The sequence below is a fragment of the Pinus tabuliformis genome, chromosome Q, assembly GCF_031772625.1.
Source record: "Pinus tabuliformis cultivar Carrire ecotype Pingquan chromosome Q, CPIR1, whole genome shotgun sequence".
Classification (NCBI taxonomy): domain Eukaryota; kingdom Viridiplantae; phylum Streptophyta; class Pinopsida; order Pinales; family Pinaceae; genus Pinus; species Pinus tabuliformis.
This window is the reverse complement of record NC_142296.1, coordinates 1,067,600,313-1,067,623,912: the sequence shown is the minus strand read 5'-3', so window position 1 is coordinate 1,067,623,912 and position 23,600 is coordinate 1,067,600,313. Positions and strand designations below refer to the sequence as shown.

The 23,600-nt window shown below is 35.8% G+C and overlaps 1 pseudogene; it reads right to left on the bottom strand.

The window, feature by feature from the left end:
* Nucleotides 1-418: 418 nt before the first annotated feature.
* LOC149223197 (probably inactive leucine-rich repeat receptor-like protein kinase At5g48380) lies at nt 419-21,986 on the bottom strand (annotated as a pseudogene).
* Between the last annotated feature and the right edge of the window lie 1,614 nt (nt 21,987-23,600).

Below are 23,600 nucleotides of genomic sequence, written 5' to 3'. Positions count from 1 at the left end.
TTGGCACAACATTTATGTGGCAGCCTTCGATAGCCTCCGCCGATTGTGATATGCCGATCAGACCTGGACCATTGATCGGTCAGATCCGACAGCTCCTATGCATCACTGTCCAAGCCTTCGATAGGCTCTATTTCTGCTATTTCTTCGTGTTTTTCACTCCTGATGGTGCAATACGCCATTTTTAAAGGTTCTTCTTTTGCGATAGTTTTGATCTTTAGAAGACTTTGAAGACTTAGAGGGTTTTCTAGGATCCATTTTGGATCAAATGTAAACCTACAAAATGTCTAAATGTCATATAGAAATTCATACCTTGCTTGTTTCTATGTACCCAAAATAGAATATCACCCCCTGTTCTCTTTTTTATCAGTTATTTCTAGTAGATACTTTCCCAAGGAATGATCTTGATTATATATGAACTTTATTCTTTAGCCACTATAAGCTCATTTGAATATTTATTTTCAGTTGTTCCTGATTCCAATGGAATCTCATCATTATCATCTAAGAAGTTTTACTTCTCACCAATTTCTCTTAGAAAATGATAGACCTCATATATTCAAGGCCTTTCCTTGGGCCCAAACATCACACACACATGCGACTCTCATAAATTGCAAAATCTCATCATCTTGTCCCCTGCCTATAAAATATTTATCAATAGCTTCCTCGATGCAGACATCATTTAAAAATTGAGTAATCCAATCTACTAGATTACCCTTGAATTTATCCTCTCCATTTTCAACATTAATAGGCTTTTGTCTCGTAACTAATTCTAAAAGAACCACTCAAAATCTATAGACATCTCCTTTCAAAGTAGCCACCAAGGTGTGCATGTATTCAGGCGTTACATAGCCCAGATCTCCAAAATCACCATTTATGAAAATGCTAAGATGAGTATCTATTGGATTCATCAACCTTGCCAATCCAAAATCTATTATTCTAGGCCCATATTCTTCACCAAGAAGAATACTCTTTTAACTTATATTATGGTGTATGACACGAGGGTTGCGACTGTGATGAAGCCATGCCATTCCTCTAGCTCCGCCAACTCCAATTTTTATCCTTGCATTCAAATCCAATTTTTTCTCTAGATTCCCCTTGTTGTGTAGACCTTTCCACAAGCTTCCATTAGCCATGTGTTTGTACACTAAAAGCTTCTATTGTCTGGAAAGATAGTAACCTAGAAGAGGAACAAGATTTTGGTGCCTCAAGCAGGATAACATATTCATTTCAGCCTTAAACGTATTTTCAATCTGGACATTGTCTCGAAGCCTTTTTATCACCATTATAGATCCGTCAAGCAGTGTCAATCTATAAATAGTGCCTGTCATGTTTGACCTTACGAATTTTTCTGGGCTAAAATCGTTTGTGGCAACTTGACATTCCTTCAAGCCTACAAAATGAAAATAATTTTTGAACTTAAATGTAAGTTTAGCAGTTATAAATTAATATGTATGCAAGATTTAAGTGTGCAACCAAATAAAAAGACACAATATGAAATGTGTACCATCCATATAAAATAGTAATCAAATATAGATAACTAAAAAATATATATGGCAATGGTAAAGTTGAATGACAATGAGTAGGATATGTGCCATAGCAGAAAAAATTGCACTACAAAGACACAAAATTTCGAAACCCACTCGAATGATTGAAGCAAAATGATCAATAAGAGCTACCAAGTTATATTATTTTGATCCCATCATTTACTCTCAAGCAGAATTGGAGAGTAGTAAGATCTAAACCATAAATAGACATGAACTTCAACATCATGAAATTTCAACATCAGCCAAAGCCTTGCAATCATATAATGTAAGAATTTGAAGTAAAATCACACAATCTATGCCTTCATTTTTTATTCTTCTCATACGTTTAGATGCAAATGATGGCACAAGGATAACCAAGAATATTTTTTCAAATTTTTCAAAGACTTCTAAAAGAGTGAAATATGTTAGATTGATGAAGCAATGATTGAAATGAAGTTCTTCCTATAAACAAAACCACATAGATTAATGCTACAGAATAAAATACATTGAAGTTATTGCTCATCATCAATTAACTCTGTCATGTCTACTAGATTCAATGATCAATGTTGCAAACCATTGATGTTTGAAGTCCATACAAAATAACAATACATATGTTATGCATGGATTTTACTCATTTGACATAAAGTATGATGGCTTCCTCAAAGATCTAAAGCATCTCCAATAACACTCGAAAAATAAAATACTTTAACATACCATACAATGTATTCTAGCTGTGAGATATTTTTCCAAGAGAGACAATAGAGAAGAAACTCTATGAGCGTGAACAGTAATAAATTATCTAATTGAACCAATAGAGAGGAAAATATATCGATGATATTTGAATCAATGACTAATGCTGATGCGAATCCTATTTCATCTTAATGCTAGAAACTTCGGACAAGGCATTGTCATAATCAAACTAATAGATCATCAAAACTAAACAAAAAATGATAAATTTCTACACCAGTAATGGTCAGTGTCAAAGAGATTTTCTCTGAATTCTTCTCTTGTGTTTCTCATTACCCAAAAGTACAAATGCACCCAATCACTTGAACCATGAAATAGCCATGCACCCTCAGCTCTAGAAAAAACTCAAAACCCTGATTAGCCACATGGAAGGTAGCATAAGTCCAAACATGAGATCAACAAAAGAAATTTCAATTATAAATAATATCTACACTAAAAACAAATAGCGCACAGAAGGAACCAAAAAATATACCTAGAACAAGATCATTCAATGAAGAATTCAAATTCAATCTATGATTTGGCATTGGCTTCTTATAGTACTAAACATAGGGGATCTAGACCACCACAATAAAGGGTTCTCTCATGAGCAACAATTTTACACAATTATGGTTGTAGCCAATAAAGAATAATGAGGGAAATCAACACTTTGAAATAGTTTCCTCTCTTTATTCGTCTTCATGATTGTTTTCATGATAGAAAAAATAGTTATTTTGCTTCATGTTGACTAGAACAGACTTCAAAATAGGGTCAAAAACATCTATTTTTGTTTTCTTAACCTTAACTCTAAACTTTTAACTTGCACATTTTTTCTACACCTAATCCTCAATCATGTCAGCATTGTAATTTGACTAGATCTCCATGATATCTCTACAATCCAAGTTTAGCTTCTTCCAACATGCTACAATAGTGGTGGTCAGAGGCTATGACATTATTCATTTTTCCTTATTAGTCATATTTCATTTTCTCTGGTGACATTTCCTCATCTTTTCATGGTCAACATTTACTCTTTCCAGTGCAATGGACAACTTTTTCTTAGTTTCTAGCTTCAAAATGTCATTTAAATCTTAATATCATTTTCCTAAAAGAACAATGTCATGGAAATGGTCTACAATACCAGAATGAAAACTGTTGAATGGAGAAATTTACATAAGATGTCCAAATTTTATTTGAAAATGTGTTTACTATAAGAGAATTTGAAATTGTTGGCAAAATTATTATCAATCACCTCCTTCCTAGAGTGGAATGAATCTGCAAAATTTTTTCTCTATGTGAAGTTGAGGCCTTTCATTCTCTTGCTTCTTATGAATAAAAGGGAGATTTCACTATCTTTACAAGGTTTTAGACCAGTCTCTATCAACCTTCTTCACAAATCATGACTAGTGGGGTATTTCCTTATACATAAGGGAGGCTCGTTCTCTCAAGAGACATTTAATCAAAGTTTTTACACCACACAGAAAGATTATTTCCTTGTTTTCTCCAATGTTTGAAAGCATCCCTTTGAGACTCAACTAGAAATCACTCAACTCATTTAACTCTAGTCTATCTAGCCCACACCACCCAATTTCCTTTACACTTCGACTTTTAGAAGTATTATATTGATTCAAGAGAGTCACCCATCTTCCTAGCAACACATTACCGATTTCTCTTCCACATGGAGTTCCTTGGCATTGGATGTTAGCAATTGCCCTCCTTCGACCTTAGTCCTATAAGAAGTAGCCTAATACTACCTAGGATCATTCCCAATAACCTATCATCCCACAAAAATCTTCGAGTATATACATATTATTCAACAACATTCCATGATCTATACATGTATGTGCTTGAAGATTATGTAAATTGCAAGTGTATAAAATGAGTTTTCATGGCTCTTTAAGTTAAATTCATAAACATATAAACATGAATTTAAACTTTAGGAAATGTAGAATATTGTAGACAATACCACCATAACAGTAAACAAAAACAACAAGTGATAAAGGATTTCACCCCTTTTTGGCTACGTCTCCTGGTCTAGCTTCCAATGCTTGGGCCTATATCATTATGCTCTTAAAATAGTGATTAAATCAAGTTACAATGCTCAAATGTCTTCAATAACAGCTCCAACAACTTCAGAGCTATCAAAAGCCCCTATCTAGCCTCTTTCTGCTCCCAAAAAGACAAAAAACTGAGAAAGTTATGCCTCTTTCCTCCATTTCCCCAATTCTACAACTAAACTCCCCACAATTCAGCCCAAACCTAGCACAGGCGCTTGGAACACAGAAACTATCCTCCAAAATTGGCATGATTCGGGCTTGACGTGCAAATTTGTAGGACCAATAAGTTGGCCATTAAGACCCCCGTTCAACGCGTGCTCTTGGTCACATGGACCCCATAAAACCTGGGGTTGGCCCCCTCTCACTGGTAGTCTTCTAACGATTTTTGATAGATGGTTTGGGATGGTCACATTACACATATCGGCAGAGGATACCTTGGTGGTTAGGAGGTGGTTTGGCCGGGCGGTTGGTGGACGTGTTCACATGGGTGTGGATAGCATTAAATGTCGGCAGTTGTGGGTTTAATCCATGTGGTTAACGTTAACAATGGTCGTGGTTTAAGGTGGTCATATGTGGTGGTTGCAACATGGTAACCGGCATGGGGGCAGGCTAGGGTCTAGCCCCCAGCCCCCTGCCTGTGGTCCCATGGCACGGGGGTGGCCAGGGGCTAGGCCCTAGCTCGACCCCCATGCCCAAATGTTCCACCTTATAACTTAAATATATATTCCCTAAGTCTTTTAAACAAGGATTACCATTGGCGTGTCGATGTATGTGATGTTTAGTTGGCAAGAGGTTTTACGTTCAAATCACATGGAAGCTAATCCAACCTTCACCAGAATCTTTAGTGGCCATCGAAGGGCCACATGGTAGCCTCTAGCTAGGCCACATGGTGGCCTCCGATTGGTCCACATAACCAACACCACCACAACCAATAAAAATTCACCAGTAAGCACCAATGAGAGAATGCCAAGTGTCGAGATGCCATTGGCTCTTTTTGAAGCCTAGTCATTTGCCAAATTAGCAGGCCTAGTTAGCATTCCACATCAACAGTATGGACTGCTGAGTGGGAAACCCTGCACAAAATTTTCCCTGTTTGCCAAAGCATTCAAAACTCATTTCCAGGAGCATACGACATTTGTTTTCTACAAAAAAAGTTGTGACAGATTTAGAAGGACAAGCTCTATTGATTCGTTCCATTTTTTAGCCATTCTGAGAACTTTCATTTTTGAGCATATTTTTAATCCAATAGATCACTCCTCTCCAATAGAATCTTTTGGACCCCAAAATCTATTTTATTAATTAACATTTGGATGAGGGTATAGTCTCCTCACCCTTCCAGTCTTAATCCACTGGAACTTGCCTGAATTCAACAATTTGAGATTTTCATGAAAACTGGTCTTTTCCCTTGATTCTAGAGACTTTATCTTGTTGTTGTAGATACCATCTTACTACAATTTCCCTGAATTTGGAGAACAACAAACTTTCCTTGAAGGAACAAACATATTCCTTCCCCGATCATCAATCAAAGGAAACTTAATCAACTTGAATTTCTTCTCACCTCGAACACTGTCGACATGACAATGTTTAGCTTGCCTTGCCTTGTCTTTCTTTCCCTTCTTAGGATGAAGTTGCGGATGCAATTTCTAGCTCTTCTCGACCCAATAACCATTGATATTAAAATGGGTGTAGAAATTTTTGTGCTTGTTGCTTGATGACATTGTCTTCGAACTTAGAAGATAGGCTTTCTTCCTTATTTCATTCCCAATTCAAGAAACTCTTTCCTTTGCTGACACTCCCTCACACTATGGTTAGATGAATGACAGAAAGTGCATGGAACCATATTCCATAAAAATTTATTCAATTAATCATGTGGCTCAAAATAAAAGAAACTATTTGAGTGAGGCTTATACCTTCCCTTGTTATCCTTTGAACCATGCTTCCTACATGAGGAACTTGAATGGTGAGAAGAACTTGTCTTAGTCTCTTCTTCAACTTTCTCATCTCTCTTTGGAGAGGTCTTGCGTTTTATGTCCTCCTTTTGCTTTAGAAACCAAGTTGATGCCAATTCTAGATGCAAATCCCAACAATTTTCCTTGTCATATCCTCTCTTATGAAAAAAATAACATGATACACAAGAGCTATCATTGGAAGGCCATTCTCCCTTTTCAACATAGCCCAAACCTTCAAATCATGGTCTCTCCTTTACCTCAATTGGATGGATAATTCCTTGATTGTTCACTCCAAGGCTTCCTCCCTTGTAACCCATCTTGGACAAGAGTTTTGTTCCTATTCCTTTGCTATGATTCTCAAAGGTTGCAAAAGAGCTTAAATCAACATTTTCATGTAAAGAAACTGCATGTAAATGCTTACCATTTTATTCATCTTTCGACTGAGGGACAAAGATGCTCTTAAAATCTTTCCTAATTTTTGAGGTGTCTTCTTGGACTCTTGGTATTTCTTCTTTCATCTCCTTGGATTTTGGCACTGATAGAACCTCATCCTCATCATCATGTGGATAAAAGGTGCAGACTTGGCCATCTTCCTTCTCTGAGGGACTTTCTACACTAGCCTCTTGTTTAAGGGTCGTTGTGGAAAAGGATGATGGTGAAGGTGAGGATGGAGGTGAAGATGATGGTGGAGAAGATTGTGGTTTTTCACCATTCCCTTTTGAAGGCTTGTCGCCATCTCCTCCTTTCCTCCAAAAGAACCCTCTCCTTTTAAAGGCTTGGAACTCTCACCCTGCAATCTTGAATATCTCTCTTCATAGAGAAATTTCACCATGTGGGTCATGTCAAAAAATGCTTTTCTAAAATCCTTCTCATCCTTTGACATATTATCAACTCCTCCTTCATGAGACATGCTTACTGAAGCTTCAGGAACAACTTGAGGTGAGACTTGGGGTGGAGAATGTGGCAAATGTGCTCTCCTTGTCCTTGTCCCAAATTGAGAACTTTCACCCACAATCTTTCCTTCTCCTCCCTTGAGCTTCAACCTTGTAAGCATCAGAACACTTGCACAAAATTAAATCCTCACAACAACAAAGAAAATCTAAGCTCTCATACCAAACTTGATATGTATATGTATGTGCTTGAGGATTATGTAAATTGCAAGTGTATAAAATGAGTTTTTATGGCTCTTTACATTAAATTCATAAACATATAAGCATGAATTTAAAATTCAAAAAATGTAGAATATTGTAGACAATACCATCATAACAGTAAACACAAATAATAAGTGATAAAGGAGTTCACCCCTCCTGGGCTACGTCTCTTGATCCAGCTTCCAATGCTTGAGCCTATATCATTATGCTCATAAAATAGTAATTACATCATGTTATGGCGCTCAAATTTGTTCAATAATAGTTCTAATAGCTTCAGAGCTATCAAAAACCCCTATCTAACCTCTTTCTGCTCCAAAAAAGACCAAAAAATGAGAAAGCTATGCCTCTTTCATCCATTTCCCCAATTCTGCAACAAAATCCCCACAATTCGGCCCAAACCTAGCACGGGAGCCCCGAATGCATAAATTATCCTCCAAACCTGGCATAATTCACGCTCGGTGGGTGAATTTATAGGACCGATAAGTTGGCCATTAAGACTCCAGTTTGGCGCACACTCCTGCTCACATGGACCCCATAAGTCCTGGGGCTAGTGCCCAGTGCTAGCCCCCCTCCCGCTGGTGTTCTTCTAACGGTTTTCGACAAACGGTTTGGGATGGTCATATTACACGATCTTGGTGGAGGTTACCTTGGTGGTTTAGGAGGTCGTTTGGCGCGGTGGTTGGCAGACGTGTTCACATGGGTGCAGATAGCGTTAAATGTCAGTGGTTGTCGGTTTAACCTGCGTGGTTAACGTTAACGATGGTCACGGTTTAAGGTGGTCATATGCGGTGATTGAAGCATGGTAAATGACATGGGGGCGGGCTAGGGTCTAGCCCCCGTCCCCCTGCCTGCAATCCCGTGGTGTAGGGGTGGCCAGGGGCTAGGCCCTAGCCCGACCCCCATGCCCAAACATGCCACCTTATAAATTAAATATATATTCCCTAAGTCCTTTAAACAAGGACTACCATTGGCACATCGGTGTATGTGATGTTTAGTTGGTAATAGGTTTCAGGTTTGAACCACACGGAAGCTAATCCAACATGGACCACAATTTTTAGTGGCCACCGAGGTGCCATGTGGCAGCCTCTAATTGAACCACGTGGTGGCCTCCATTTGGTCCACGTAACCAACACCGCCACAACCAATAAAAATTCACCAGTCAGCACCATTGAGAGAATGCCAAGTGTCAAGTTGCAATTGGCTCATTTTGAAGCCCAATAATTTTCCAAATCAGAAGGCCCAGTCAGCATGCCATGTCAGCAATACGGACTACTGACTGGGAAGCCCTACACAAAATTTTGCATATTTGCCAAATCGATCAGAACTCATTTCTAGGAGCATATGGCATTTGTTTTCTATGAAACGAGTTGCGCCGAATTCAAAACAAAGAGCTCTATCGAATCGTTCCATTTTTTTAGCCACTCCGACAACTTTCATTTTTGAGCATATTTTTGATCCAATGGATCATTCCACAAGGATGTGTCCCTAAGGGTTTGAGGCACCAATTCCCTGGGTTTCCCATGCTTCTAATGAAAATGTAACAATGTTCGGTCTTCATTTATTGTAATGGGTCATGACTTGATGATATACTTGTCAAAACAAAAAGTATTGATGTACTTGTCAAAAGGAAAAAAGAAAAGATTTTTTTGTAAAAGACAAATATTATTATTATTATAAGTGGGTTTCTTTCCCATCTTATTGTGGTCCTAGGCCAAAACATCCATTGAGTGCTCTTGGGGTCTTTTTGAAAATTTAAAGGGTCATGGTCATGACTTACTAGCCCTTGGAGGGCTCATGTATCAAAGAAGGAAAATTATTAATGTAAATTTTAATGTCTAGAAGCCTCCAAGTGATGGGTTGGCCAACCAACTACAAGTCAGCCTAGAGAAGCTCAATTCATCGTCCATTAAAGACTATATAAGGAGACTCATCCTCCTCATTTTAATATACATCCAAGAAGGAAGAATCTATCTGATCCAGTGAAAAGAAGGAAGATTTGTCTAGTGATTTTTTTTTGTAAGAAGTGGAGCAAAATTTTGGAGGCCAGCGAAGGAAGGAAGATGTGATTTTTTTTGTTGCCATTTTTCACACGTGTGAGTTCTTGGAGGAAGACCTAGGTTTTCCTCAATCTAATCTTTGTAGAGAATTAATTTGTGGTTTGGTTGGTTCATCACTTGGTTTGGCTTGGGTATTGGTCTTGGAAGTCTTCATTGGACAGATTCTATAAGAAGAGATATTTTATGGGTTTTCCCCTCTTGGGGTTTTTCCATGGCTTGGAGCCTACTTTTGGTGTTCTTGTGTTTTCTTGATCTTCTTGTTGGAATTTGTCTTGATGTTAATCAAAACTAAAGAATGAAGTTAATATCCTAATCTAATGTATAAGAAAATTTCAAAGATATAAGAGAAATCAATTTAAAAGAATCCCTAATTATATGCCCTAGATTTCTAAACATGTATTAGACCTAGGGCTTTGAATAGTGGGCATAGAGGAAGATCATATTGGCTAAAATTTGGCTAAAATTCACTTCCATAAGTTTGTTTTCATTAGACTGAGTTTCTGAAGTTATCAAGATCATTTTTTTGGGCATTTTCTCAAGCCTTATTTTTAGAGACAAAGTTTCCATACATAGTACTAAAGTAAGGAAGACTTGTTAGCTCTATTCAAGAAATTTCAAGGGCTAATATATTAGTCCTCTCCTATCTGCATCCTCCTAAAGGTAGATCGAAGTTTTTTGTGATCACCTTCTAGCCCAAATTCCTGTAACTAGGCCACAGGCCTATTCTCCAAGAGCGAGGGTATTGAAAGGTTTCTTTTGTGAAGTGAAGCAGGAAGACAAGCAAAGTTGTTGAGGTCGCATCTTTTTGCAAGCAGATCAAACTTTTTTTGGGCTTGCATTCTAGCCCTAATATCTGTATATAGGCCGCATATCCATCTTTACCAGAGCGAGCTCATATGAAGGTAAATCGTGAAGGATGAAAGTCTTGACAAGGAATCCTAAGGAAGTCATATTTTTTGCTATAGGAGTGAAGGTCAACTACAAGGTTTGATATCTCCTTCTGAGTGAAATATTTTCATCACTGATGTCAGATTCTATATCTTTTTTTTTCTCTTTGTATAAGTGATAACTAAAACCCTAGACATATACCCATAGTGAATTCATTGTATGGTTGCCAAAATTGTAAAGGAAGGTGTTATTACAAGGATTAAATTTGAGCATGAGTCATATTTTCTTAGTTATATCAAAAAGGGTTTGAAATAGTACTGTGTGAAGGTCCACACTCTTAAAGAGGATTCAAGATCAAGTTTTTGAAGAATCATTTATGAGCATATGTCATAGGTCTAAAGCATATGATTATAGAGAAGATCCAATTGAAGAAAATCTTGTGCATATATTTGGTTAAAAAATTTGAAGAAGAGTATCATTATAAGATTAAACATTAGTTTCCATACTAGTGCATGAAGGTCAAATTACATTTTGGACATTGTCATTGCATATATAGGAGTCGATATCTCTTGTAGAATTGATAACAATCTTGGGCATTAGAGATGGTGTAATTGTCTAGCATCGTTTACCATTGATCATATGACTATTTGTTGACTTATAAAAATATCTGAGATCCACGAAAGATAGAAGACCTATTCATTCTACAGTGGTAAGGATAACATATATATACACAATTAGATTCTACCTAAAGATAGTAAGCCGACTTGCGGTAACACTGAAGAAGTACATCTATTGTTGAAACTACAATAGTGTAATTGGAGTCATTCTTGAAGTTTATCTCTATTAATTTTAATGGTATGCTCCAAAGGCATTGTATTGAAGGCCCTAATTCTACGTTGCAATGGTTTATTTGGTCACATTTAGAAAAGGGAAAGCCACAGAGACAACATTTTGGTACAAGTTAATTCTTGATAGTGTCTGCATTTGGAAAGGCGAATACATTTTTATATATTGTTTTTGTGGGACTTATGCATTCTAAAGTGGACAAGATGTTTTGGTCACACTATGGGAAGGAAACTAAACTACAGGCAGAGGGTGAGGTCACATGCTTGTGACAATAATATCACAATTTCTTGTTGACAATTTTTGTGCGGATATTTTTGGTATAAGAATCATTGGTAGCTATCAATCTTGTGTAAGATCTGTGCACTGCAAGGTGAATACTAAGGAACAAAAAGTTGTTAATTTTGGAAAGATAAGAGTGCAAAGGTAGGATAACTGGGAAGAATATTTCGAGCTATTCCATGAAGAGACCATGGCATCTGAAATAGCCGGTATGTAACCCTGAGGTATATATGGCATATTTTGTTAAGGGTCCAACATGATTTTTTTTAGGGTAAGTCAAGTCTAGGACTCTAGGTCTTGTTGTTAAAATTTTGTTTATAAAATAGTCACATGGAAACCCTACCTTGTTCCCTCGAAGAAACCCTAATTCTTGATCTTATATATGTGCAATATAGGCTCATGGAAAGTATGAAAGGTTGAATTTTATGAGTCAAATATGGATCCTTTCATCTAGGGTTAGTACTTGACAACCCTAGGAGTCCATCCGCTAACCCTAGATTGACAAATCAACATCATGCTTTTTCTATTGTATACTTTTCATGGGTTCACTTGTCAATGAGTTCTGTAGGTATATGAAATAAAGGAAGAAGGATGTGCAAATTCTCAGTTTTGACAAGCATGATGGCAGGAGGGAATTGTAAGGACCCATGGGCACTCTAATGATAGATTCATAGTATAATCATGCAACTATGGATGCCTGGAAGAGAAGAATTCGACAGATGACTCTCCATCATATTAAATTAAAGTAGGGCATGTAGTTTCATTGGTAGAATGAATGACATCATGGTTTGTAGCATATAACATTTGAATATTTTCGAATCTATGTTTTGGTAGTCATCTAGTTGGTATTGAAAGATTATGTTGTAATGTTGTGAAAGGATCGTGTATGAATCCTCCCTTGTGATGTCATGGAGTGATTTCTTCTATGAAGAATGACCATGATGATATCATTGTTATTGTCTATATATTTTTGGAGCAAGTCTCTTAGTAGCTTGCTGGTTAAATTGCAGCTTAATGAGATGAAATGAAGGATTAGATGATTGGATGAAGCATAATATTTCGTTGAATAATTTGATGATGAGTGAAGGAATACCATGATGTTAGTGATGACATGATACTCTTTTAAAGATCCTACTATATGAATAATGTGTAACAGTCATGATGTGATTCCTTTGGGTTGTTTCCTTAGTTCTTGGTCCGAAGGAGTTGTTGTATACCACGATGACTGAAGTGATAGGAGGTTGCAAATGGTTCAATGATCATGCCCCCATCAATCACTTTCCTGATGTTCAGAGGGAGTTATATTCTAGCTCGATGATGATTAGTTTGAGACATGACAAATGTAGACTTATGATGTGGAAAGTGGTAGTGTACCCTATTTTGATGATGATACTACATAAATAGGGCTCTATAACATTTAGAGAAAGATCGCATGTGTGACGATGATGATGATGTACATCTCTCCCTAGTTGAGAGTGATCTCCTCCCTGGTTGAGAGGGAGTGACAGATATGCTTCTTTGCTTCATGTGTCATGCACTAGACGAGAACTATTAGCCATAAGGCTTAGTGAAGGCAATGAGGAGAGAATGGCTTAGAGAGGATTGGGTAAGCATCTGAGACAAATACTCCTTAAGGATTTGGAACCCAAGATAGGAAGTATTCTTGTGACCGACACTCTTTGAGTATCTAACAAGGTATCCAAGACAAGAGTGGTCGAAGAGGATTCAAATTATTTGAGGATTAGGAATCCAAGATAAGAATAGTCCTAGATCAACATACCTGGTGAACATCCGAGTGTAGTATCATCCCTAAGAGGTAGTGTGTGTCCCATGTAAAGTCTCTGAGCATTGTGCTCTGATCTATTGAGAGATAGAGCTTGTTAGTCAAGGCCTTGCTATGTTGACAATGCTGGTACATTGATCATAATGTTGATGCTTAAGATGGCTTACCAATCTAACTCTTCTTATGAGAATGTTCCAATGGAAGTACTATCCTTGTACCTGTTGTCAGTGATGAATACCTCCCTAGTTAAGAGGGAGTGTTAAAAATGTAACTAGGTTCGGTCTTCATTTATTGTACTGGGTCATGACTTGATGTTGTACTTTTTAAAATAAAAATTATTGATGTACTTGTCAAAAGGAAAAAGAAAAGAAATTATTTGTAAAAGAAAAATATTATTATTGTAAGTGGGTTTCTTGCCCATCTTGTTGTGGTCCTAGGTCAAAGCACCCAATGAGTGCTCTAGAGGTCTTGTTGACAATTCAAAGGGTCAAGGTCATGATGTACTAGCCCTTGGAGGGCTCATGTATTAAAGAAGGAAAATTATTATTGTAAATTTTAATGTCTAGAAGCCTCCAAGTGATGGGTTGTATAGCCAACTGCAAGTTTTCCTAGAGAGGCCCAATTCATCCTCTTTGGAAGCCTATATAAGGAGAATCATCCTCCTCATTTGAATATACATCCAAGAATGAAGAATCTATTTGATCCAATGAAAAGAAGGAATACTTGTCCAACAAATTTTTCTATAAGAAGTGGAGAAAAATTTTGGAGGCCAACGAACAGACGAAGATGTGATTTTTTTGTTGCCATTGTTAACGCGTAAGGGTTCTTGGAGGAAGACCTGGGTTTCCTCAAGATGATATTTTCAGAGAATTATTTTGGGGTTTGGTTGGCCAATCACTTGGTTTGGCTTGGGTATTGGTCTTGGAAGTCTTCATTGGACAAATTTTGTAAGAAGAATAAGTTATTTTTCTAGATTTTCCCCTCTTGAGGTTTTACCCTAGATTGGCGCCTACGTCTGGTGTTCTTATGTTTTCTTGATATTCTTATTGGTATTTGTCTTTATGTTAGTCAGAACTAAAGAATAAAGTTAATATCATAATCTAATGCACAAGAAAATGTCAAAGATATAAGATAAATCAATTTAAAATAATCCCTAATTATATGCCCTAGATTTCTCAATAGCTTCGAGGATTTGAGGGTGCCTAGGGAAATATTTCCCCGCGTCTCTCTTTTTTGGAAATGCACATTCTAAGATATATGAGGGGAAAAAATCATGCTTCAAATATTGGATAATGATTGGTGGATAGATTGTAGTTATATGGTGTCATTCTTGGACCCTATAGTTGAGGTCATTTCCTACACTAACATAGATTCTCTAAGTTGACTTTTGATAGCATGTTGGGTTAAGTGAAGGCAACCGTTCATGAGAAATAGTCCTCCTTAGAGTTCTATATGAACCATATTTAACCCATTATTCAACATAGGTGGGATAATATGAACACACCTTTGCACATGGAAGCATATGCACTTGACCAAAATTGTAAATGGCAAGGTCTAGTAGAACTCTTCCTATTAAGGATCCACAAATCAAGAAGGGATTTCAACTTTCCATTACAAAGATGTACAATGCAGAAGAGGGGAGAACACTTAGGAAACAATAGATGAAAGTTTTAGGTCTCAATGGTTCCTTCAATAAGCCTAATGTGAGAGAATATCATAATGACTAAGGCCAAGATGGTTCCATTGATTGGTGGACCATGCATAGGGTTGACACTCCAAAGATCCAACAACTTGCTATTCCCTTATTGTCTTAGATTGTTGGTTCTTCTATACTAGAGAGGAATCAGTCTGCACATAGCTTCATCCACTCTATCAATAAGAATAAACTTGCCTCTAAGAGAGTAGAGAAGCTAGTTACAATGCATAACTCTCTACCTCCTGTGCATAGGAAGACACCATAGTATCAGACCAACAACACGATGGGATGTGGATAGAGAGGATGGTGCACAAATAGATGAGAAAGGATGGACTAGATGAGCTACAATATGGTTTGGTTGGTGTGCTAATTTCTCATGAGAGTAAGTTTAACTCAGATAGCGACACACCCATTAATGATCCGAATGACTTCATGGAACAGGAAAACTCAAAGGACTAGTACAATTAGTTCCTTCCTCTCTTGGTTTTAGTTGTAATTCAATGATGGCTTTTATCTTTTTATTGACTCTACTCCACCTCCAGGGTTCTTATAACTCAAATTGTGTTGTTTCATTCACCTTCTAGGGGCTTTCCTTAGAAAAGTATCATCTTAAATCCCTTTGACCTAGTTTGGTATTTAGTGGAAATTAATGTTAATTTCAATTTCTCAACCTTCCTAACATATATCATATCTGAAGACCATTGATTCAAAGTATCGCCGAAATTCACAGAGATAGAACACTACAGATGATTTAAAATAAAAATTAAAAAATCACTACTTTATACTCTATAACATCCATGATTTAGATATTAAATTTTTGTATTGCATAAGTAATTGATTTTTCTTAAATTTAAAACTTTATATTCATGTTTATTTGTAAAATTATTCGAGATCTATCTCCTCTACAGGAATCAGGATCTCAAATTTTTATTTTTTATTTTTTTGGAGGAAGAATTGTTTAAAGAAACTTATAGTTGTTGCAATATGAGATAATTATGATTAGTGTTTCGATGTCGTAAAAATCACCTATGTCTTGCACCTGGCCTCATCCACTTCCAGTCAATAGACTTTGACCCCATCATAGAATCAAAATTAATATTGAAAATAAAGAGCAATCTTAGTGAGAATTTAATTGGAAATTCAATCAATGTTGTTGGGTTTTCTTGTCACAAAGGCCCTCCAATATATGTTAGGAAAGTATGTTAAATGATCTCATTTTATTTATACAATTTTAAGTTTCATCATGTGTCTTGCAAATATAATTAGATGAGAATTACTGAGGAAATTATTCAATGACTATTTAGGAATTTTCTTAAAAAAACGTCAGGCCCTTCAAAAATTAGTTAAAGAAAGGTTGAAAAATAAGAGCTAATATAATCTAGGGCATTTTTCTACATGCAATTAATTACCACACAATTTCATTTTGTTTAGAAGGAAAAATGATGAAATGTATAAGAATTCTAAAACTTACTATAGGTAAAGATATGGAGCTCCTCACTGAATAATCAAGTGGCCAAAACCCTCGCTAAATGATAACGTGCTCTGTATGCCTGCGAGATGCCACCAAAATCATTTGTTGGTACCACTAAAAGCCTTGGTATTCACTGTAATCACAAAATCAATATTCGCAATGGTGTGAATTAAATCATAAAAGAGAAATAATCATGATATAAGCCTCATTTATAAATGGAGAAGCCATCAAATTCCAGCGCTCACTCTGTTATCCATGTGAAATGTAGTGTCGACACTTGACTTCAAAACCATTTCAATCTGCGCCTAAATTTAAATATATGGGACTATATCTACTTATATATTGAAAGAACTCCATTTTCTTTTAGTTCTTTCCTCTATCGTAGTAGCGAGACTTTTTCCTTAAAGATGAATTGAACTTTACTAATATGGATTTGATTGGCCAACCATCTTTTTTTGGTGGGGTTCTTCACAAAGTCTAAACTTAACTACCTTTTGGAAGAATATAGCATATCATGAGCCCATGTGGACCATATTAATTCATTGTATTTCCAAGTTCATCAACATATTGGGGGAATGATTTATAAATAAGTGGTTCTTAGATATGACACAAATTTTATAAATTTATGAGTGTTGTTTTGGGTTTTAAGGTTGTATGGGTATATGAAAGTAGTGATCAAATGTGTGGATCTTGCATTATATTTCTCATACATTGATAATTAGATTGAGGTCACCTTTTTCAAATTATATTCTAATCTTTAAAATAAAATATTTCTCAATGGAATTGGATCCAAAGTGAGATATGAGAAGTTTCTTACCATTCACCAAGGGTTAATTTCTATGAGGACTAGTTCAGCTTTTTAAATTTGTTATGGGGGCACCCAGAGAGAGTGGTCAATTGTGTCAAGCTTATGTTTCACTCTTCATACACATGAAAATAGATCAAACGCCTTGTACTTGTCATCCTTAAGTCTTGATAATAACTACTATAGTTAATTTTTATGTTTTTAAAGGTTCAATTCCAATAAAGACATGTTCGACCCTTTATCTCTAAATTTTAACACGGCATATGGATTCATAGATCTCCTTAAAGGGGTCTCCGAATCCATCCACAATGTTAAAATTTAGTGAAATGTAACACAGTATCAAAATTGCATTTTTCCATTTTTGGGGTGACACAATTAAAAATGACTATCATAAATGACTAATTCATTTACTTCTTGTACTTTTTAGTTTGTGATATTTTAATTCTTGGGCTATAGTAGTTGTTTACATTAATCATTTTTAATTTTTTTCACTTATTATCTAGTCATATAATTTAGTCCTAGACTAAATTAGTCATTTAAGTTAGTCGCTTTTAGTTGGGTCACTTATTATATAGTCGTATATTTTATCCTTGGACTAAATTAGTCATTTAAGTTAGTCATCTTTAGTTATGTCACTTAAAATTGCTCAAATTTAGTAGTAATTCACATGAAATAATTATGGTGACTAAATTTTTTAGTCGCGTAGTCACTAACCTCTCATTTTGTACTAGTGTTACTTCCAACTCCACTGCAATTGAGGCTCTCTCCAAAAAAAATGGAGAGAAGCATTTTCAAAATGGAAAAACATCTTATTGATTTCCCCACATCCTAAACATCAAAAACGTTCTCAAACATGCCAAAACATTTTTCTTTAGTATAGGCTTGCGAAAAATTGTGCCTGCATACACTGTTGTCAACCCCAGTTCCTCCTCAATTCGTAAGAGCTGCAAAGGTGATAATAAAGATTGTAAGTACAAGGCAAAACAAATAACTAATTCCAGAAAAATCAGAATTCCATATTATAAAAGCACCTGAATATATTTGGCAAGTTGCTCGAACCTGCAAGGGGCACCTGACTTGATTTGGCCCTGATGATGCAGAAACACAACCCTTATAGATTAGAAGTGAATTTATACCTTAATTGCTTCATGATAATTGAAAACCTTCAATCCTCAAGTATATAACAGAACAAGGATTAAACGCTCGACTCCATACACACTAAGGTTTCACATTCGACACATATTTAACTCACTAATCTCTCTACACACTTTAAAGAAACCAAATACTAAAAAATGAGCATTACCGTGGCTAAGCCCATTAGCAGACCTACAATAAAGATGTCTTATGTTTCATGACTCCATACACACAATGAGAGAAACATTAAAAAATACACATCAATATCACATATGACGTAAAATTGCAAAAATGAGGGAAAGAAAGAGACTTGGAAAAAAAACATTAAATCAATACCTGCGATGTCTTGTCATCACTCCCCATCCAACACGTTTGGACATCTTTACTGCTTCAATACTTTTAGTAATAGAATCAATTTCATTCACGTACAATAGGTTGCAAACAATTATTAGACATCATATGTCACATCAGCAACAAATATACAAAATTAAGGATCAATCTATTTACCTTTAGTAAAAGAGAATTGCAAGATTTTTCATTGATTGCCTTTCAAACATGTTGCACCAGTACATGTGCATATATCGATGACAATTGAAACAAAAGTAGAAAAAAGAAGACGGTGAAAAACAGGCTGGGGAAATGTAAACTCTTAATGATTAAACTAAAAACGAGTGTCAAAAGACAAGAACGTACCTTTATATTTGTCACCAATAGATAATCCCCAATAATTTGCACCTTTTCCCCAATTATGGCCATAAATTATACATAGTGAGCCCAATCATCTTAATCAAATGAGTCCTCTATAGATACAATTGGATAATCCTCAATAAATGATTCGTAAAGCTTGATTAGCTCAGATTTTGATATCTTCTAGCTACCATTATTATTCTGTAGCGATCTAATTCCAATGTAAGAAGACAATTATATCCAAATAAGTAACATAATTTCTCTAATGGGTTTCCTTCTAATTGAGGCATGTTTGATTTATCTCTTGTTTACAAGAGATAAACAAAACATGCTTATGATTTGGTCGAAAGTAAGCACAGGTGCTACCTTGTCTAGGTCTTAATGGTAGTCTTCAACATTTAAAAAATATAATTTGAATAATCGAGGAATCCAAAAATAAAAGGGTATTTCAAATTTATTGCAGGTTCATACACATAGCCTTTATTACTTCCAGCTCCACTGCAATTGAGGCTCTCTCCAAAAAAATGGAGAGAAACATTCTCAAAAATGGAAAAACATCTTATTGATTTCCCCACATCCTAAACATCAAAAACATTCTTGAACATGCCAAAACATTTTTCTTTTGTATGGTTATACAAGCTTGTGGAAAATTGCACTTGCATACACTGTTTCTGACCCCAGTTCTTCCTCAATTCGTAAGAGTTGCAAAGGTGACAATAAAGATTGTAAATAAAAGGCAGAACAAATAATTGATTCCAAAAAAATTAGAAGACCATATTATAAAAGCACCTAATTATATTTGGCATGTCGCTCAGACCTACAAGGGGCACTTGTCTTGATTTGGCCCTGATGATGTAGACACGTAACCCTTATAGATCAGAAGTGAATGTATACCTTAATTGCTTCATGATAATCAGAAACCTTCAATACCCAAGTATATAACAAAACAAGGATTAAACGATCAACTCCATACACACTAAGGTTTCAAAATTGACACATCTTGAACTCACTAATCTTTCTACACACTTTAAAGAAACCAAATACTAAAAAATGAACATTATCGTGGTCAAGCCCATTGCTAGATATGCAATAAAGGTGTCTTTGATTTCACCACTGCATACATACAATAAGAGTGTTGGGTGTGTGTTATATTCTTTCCACAACTAGCCCACACGTTGGGGGGGGGGGTGGCAGCCCCCTTGTACGTTGTGTTAGGCGCAACAGGGGGTATGTAGGGGGGTGGTAGCCTCACTGCACAGGGTCCAGGGCAATGCCCTGCGAAATTTTTTTTGGACCCTATATTAGGTGGGTGAACCTACCTATGGTTTTGGGCACGATAGTTTTCTGTCCATGGTATTTTTTAGATACAGTCAAGGGAACTACAGTTATGTTCTAATCCAGGGTTAATGGATGCTTCAGCATGTATATATATGTATTGTAACATTGAAAGGAATATAATGAAAAATAAATTTGGTAGTCCCAGCTTTTGGATCTAGGGGAAAATCTCTGTGTATATATGTTTTATGTTTTATGCTCTCATCATTGTTTATTTTCTGTTTTTTAGAATTCGTATGCAGGTAATTTCTGTACGGGTTAAAACCTACATTTGGTATCAAAGTTGTTTTGGCCTCAAGGGGACACCTTTTTGCTGAGGGGTTTTGCTCGGGCCTGTGGTAGGCCCTGTTCAGTGGGAGATCTGCGGGATCGATTCTTGTGGTGAAAGAAGATGGCGAGCAGTGGAAGGATAGAGATCAAGAAATTTAATGGTTAGAGTTTTGAGTTGTGGAAACTCAAGATGGAGGATCTGCTGGTGGATAAAGATCAGTGCATCACGGTAGGTCTGGGTACTAAACCAACAACAATGTCAACTGAAGACTAGGCGAAGTTAGATCGGAAGGAAAAGAGCACAATATGATTGTGTGTCTCAGATTCAGTATTGTTGAATGTATCAGGGGAAGCTTCGACGAAGGCTTTGTGGGACAAGTTAGGGAATTCGCACCAATCTAAGTCTTTGGTGAATAAATTGTTCCTATGGAAAAAGTTGTATAACCTGAGGATGAAAGATAATTGCAAAGTTTTTCATTGATTGGATTTCCAATGCGCTGCACCAATACATGTGCATTTATCAATGACAATTGAAACAAAATTAGAAAAAAGAAGATGATGATGAAGATCAAGTTGGGTTAATGAAAACTCTCAATGATCAAATTGAAAGTAGGTGTCAAAAGACAAGCACGTACCTTTTGATTTTTCACCAATAGATAATCCCCACAATTTGGACATTTTCCCCATTATGGTCGTATACTGTGCATAGTGACCCAAATCATGTTGATCAAATAATCCTCAATAAACGATTTGTAAATCTCTATTAGCTCAGATCCTGATATCTTCTGGCTACCTTTTTTATTCGACAATGATCTAATTCCAAGGTAAGAAGACAATTATATCCAAATAAATAACATAATTTATCTAATGGGTTTCCTTCTAATTAAGGCCTCTTTTGTTTATCTCTTGTTTACAAGGGAAAGAAGGGTGTAAAACTCGAGTGATAATGGTCATGTTCCTTCTTCATGCATTGAAATTATTTTTTTGATGTTAAAAAGGTCCACATGTCAATGCACATGTTAATTATAGAGAGCACACTAAATGCATTACATTGGTATCAATAATGCAAAATAGAGACTCACCTCCTCCTTGAAGTTTAAATCATACTTTTGATCCTTCTTAGTGTAGAACTTAGAATCAGTTACATCATGCCAATAAAAACCTGGAAATTGAAACAATATTTCATAAGTAACAAAGTAACTAATTTCAACGTTATAGCTAATAAAAAGTCCACAAAGGAAAAGAATAAAAATTAAAAAGAATGACAACCTTGCTAATATAGCCTTCTTTCTCAATGGAAATCTTCAATAATTCCAGGGCTTCTTTATTCTCCTCCATTTCAACGAGATAAACATTTAATACAATAAGAATTACAAAAGCAAAAAATGTCGTAGTTTAACATTCACTCTTAATTCAATGAAGAACCTAAATGTTTGGAGCAAAGGATCCTTCGTCTCCAACATTTGTTACATCGTGACTATACTTCTTCTCAATTACAATAAGGAAGATCCACAATAGTTTGGGAAATTTTACAAAATCAATGCCAAAATAGAATATTTATTAAGAAGGAAAACTAAAAGTATATTATGCACATATTCTCTAGTTTAGTGTTCAAACTTTATTTATAAAACAAACGTGAACAACAAAACATTGGTGAGGTGTCCTTGTAAACAATTCCTTTTTTGTGAGCCCAACTTTCAAGGGCTTGATGGGATGGAACAACAAGAGCCACACAGTAACTATGGAGTGGATATACATGAAACATGATATTGTCCAAATAATGGCACACATGCTGAATGAAGTTAGAATGGAAGTGAATAAATGGGTTGCAGATGCAACAAAGGAGAAAATACAGGAACTACTTCCAGTTGATTCTGTGGACAAATCTACTAGGTTGGTCTTGGGATATTCTTTGCACTTCAAGGATACATGGCAAAAGGAATTTGATTCCTCGGCAATTTTCAATAGAGCACCTACTTCTGCATACTAGATATTGCTACAACCTAACTTGATTGAACCTTCTATTACATATTAGATATGGAAATTAAAAAATAAATTAACTTCACAATAATATCTCCCCAATTCAATAACCTTTGCATACAATAAAGGAAAAGATGAATCTAAGACTTAACATTACTAACCATTGCACATTCTTAACAATGGATTGCACTAAATATTTGGAAGATACAAGGAGAATAATGGATGTAGTCATCAGTACCATATTTTGGATGTCTATATTGCTATCAAGGGAAGAAAATGTATTCTTTTGAATTTCAAGTTAGCCAACACTGGAGCACACTATTGAATTTGATTACATGGGCATAGATGCAACATGAGTTCAAAGGGAGTAGGAAACAAGACTACATTTTCACTAATAAAGACCAATGGAAGTAGCAGAGAGGTCAAGGAACAATCCAATTTTCAATATTAGATATAGTCTCCTTCATTTGCAACCTGCCCTCTACTCTACTACTCTTTTGACCTGAAGATGAGTGAACTGTTTCACTCAAAACACATTGGCTCAAAAATATTTCAAGCAGTGTATACCAAAATTAATGACAATTAACCTTCTTGATGAAGATACAATATTGTATTGTATTGAAAATGCTTTAAAAAAAACCATTTTTAGGACATAGGTTTCTAGCCTTAGCTGATTTTTAAAAAGGATGGTTTGTTCCATTATACCTTGTACTTATTTTTAGTATAAAGGAAATAAATTTCAACATAATGTTTCACCATTCATTTCTTAAAACTGAAAATAAAATGAAATTTAAGGTTCTATGGAGCATAAGAATAAAACCTCAATTCTTTGACTTCGAAAAGTGATCCTCATAATGAAAATAATGGTGCAAAACATAAATCCTAACTATAAATTTATCTTTTTCTTCTAGATGAAAAATTCTCACAAATATGAACCATTCCAACAATGCTTTTGACTTTTCCAGAAATAGA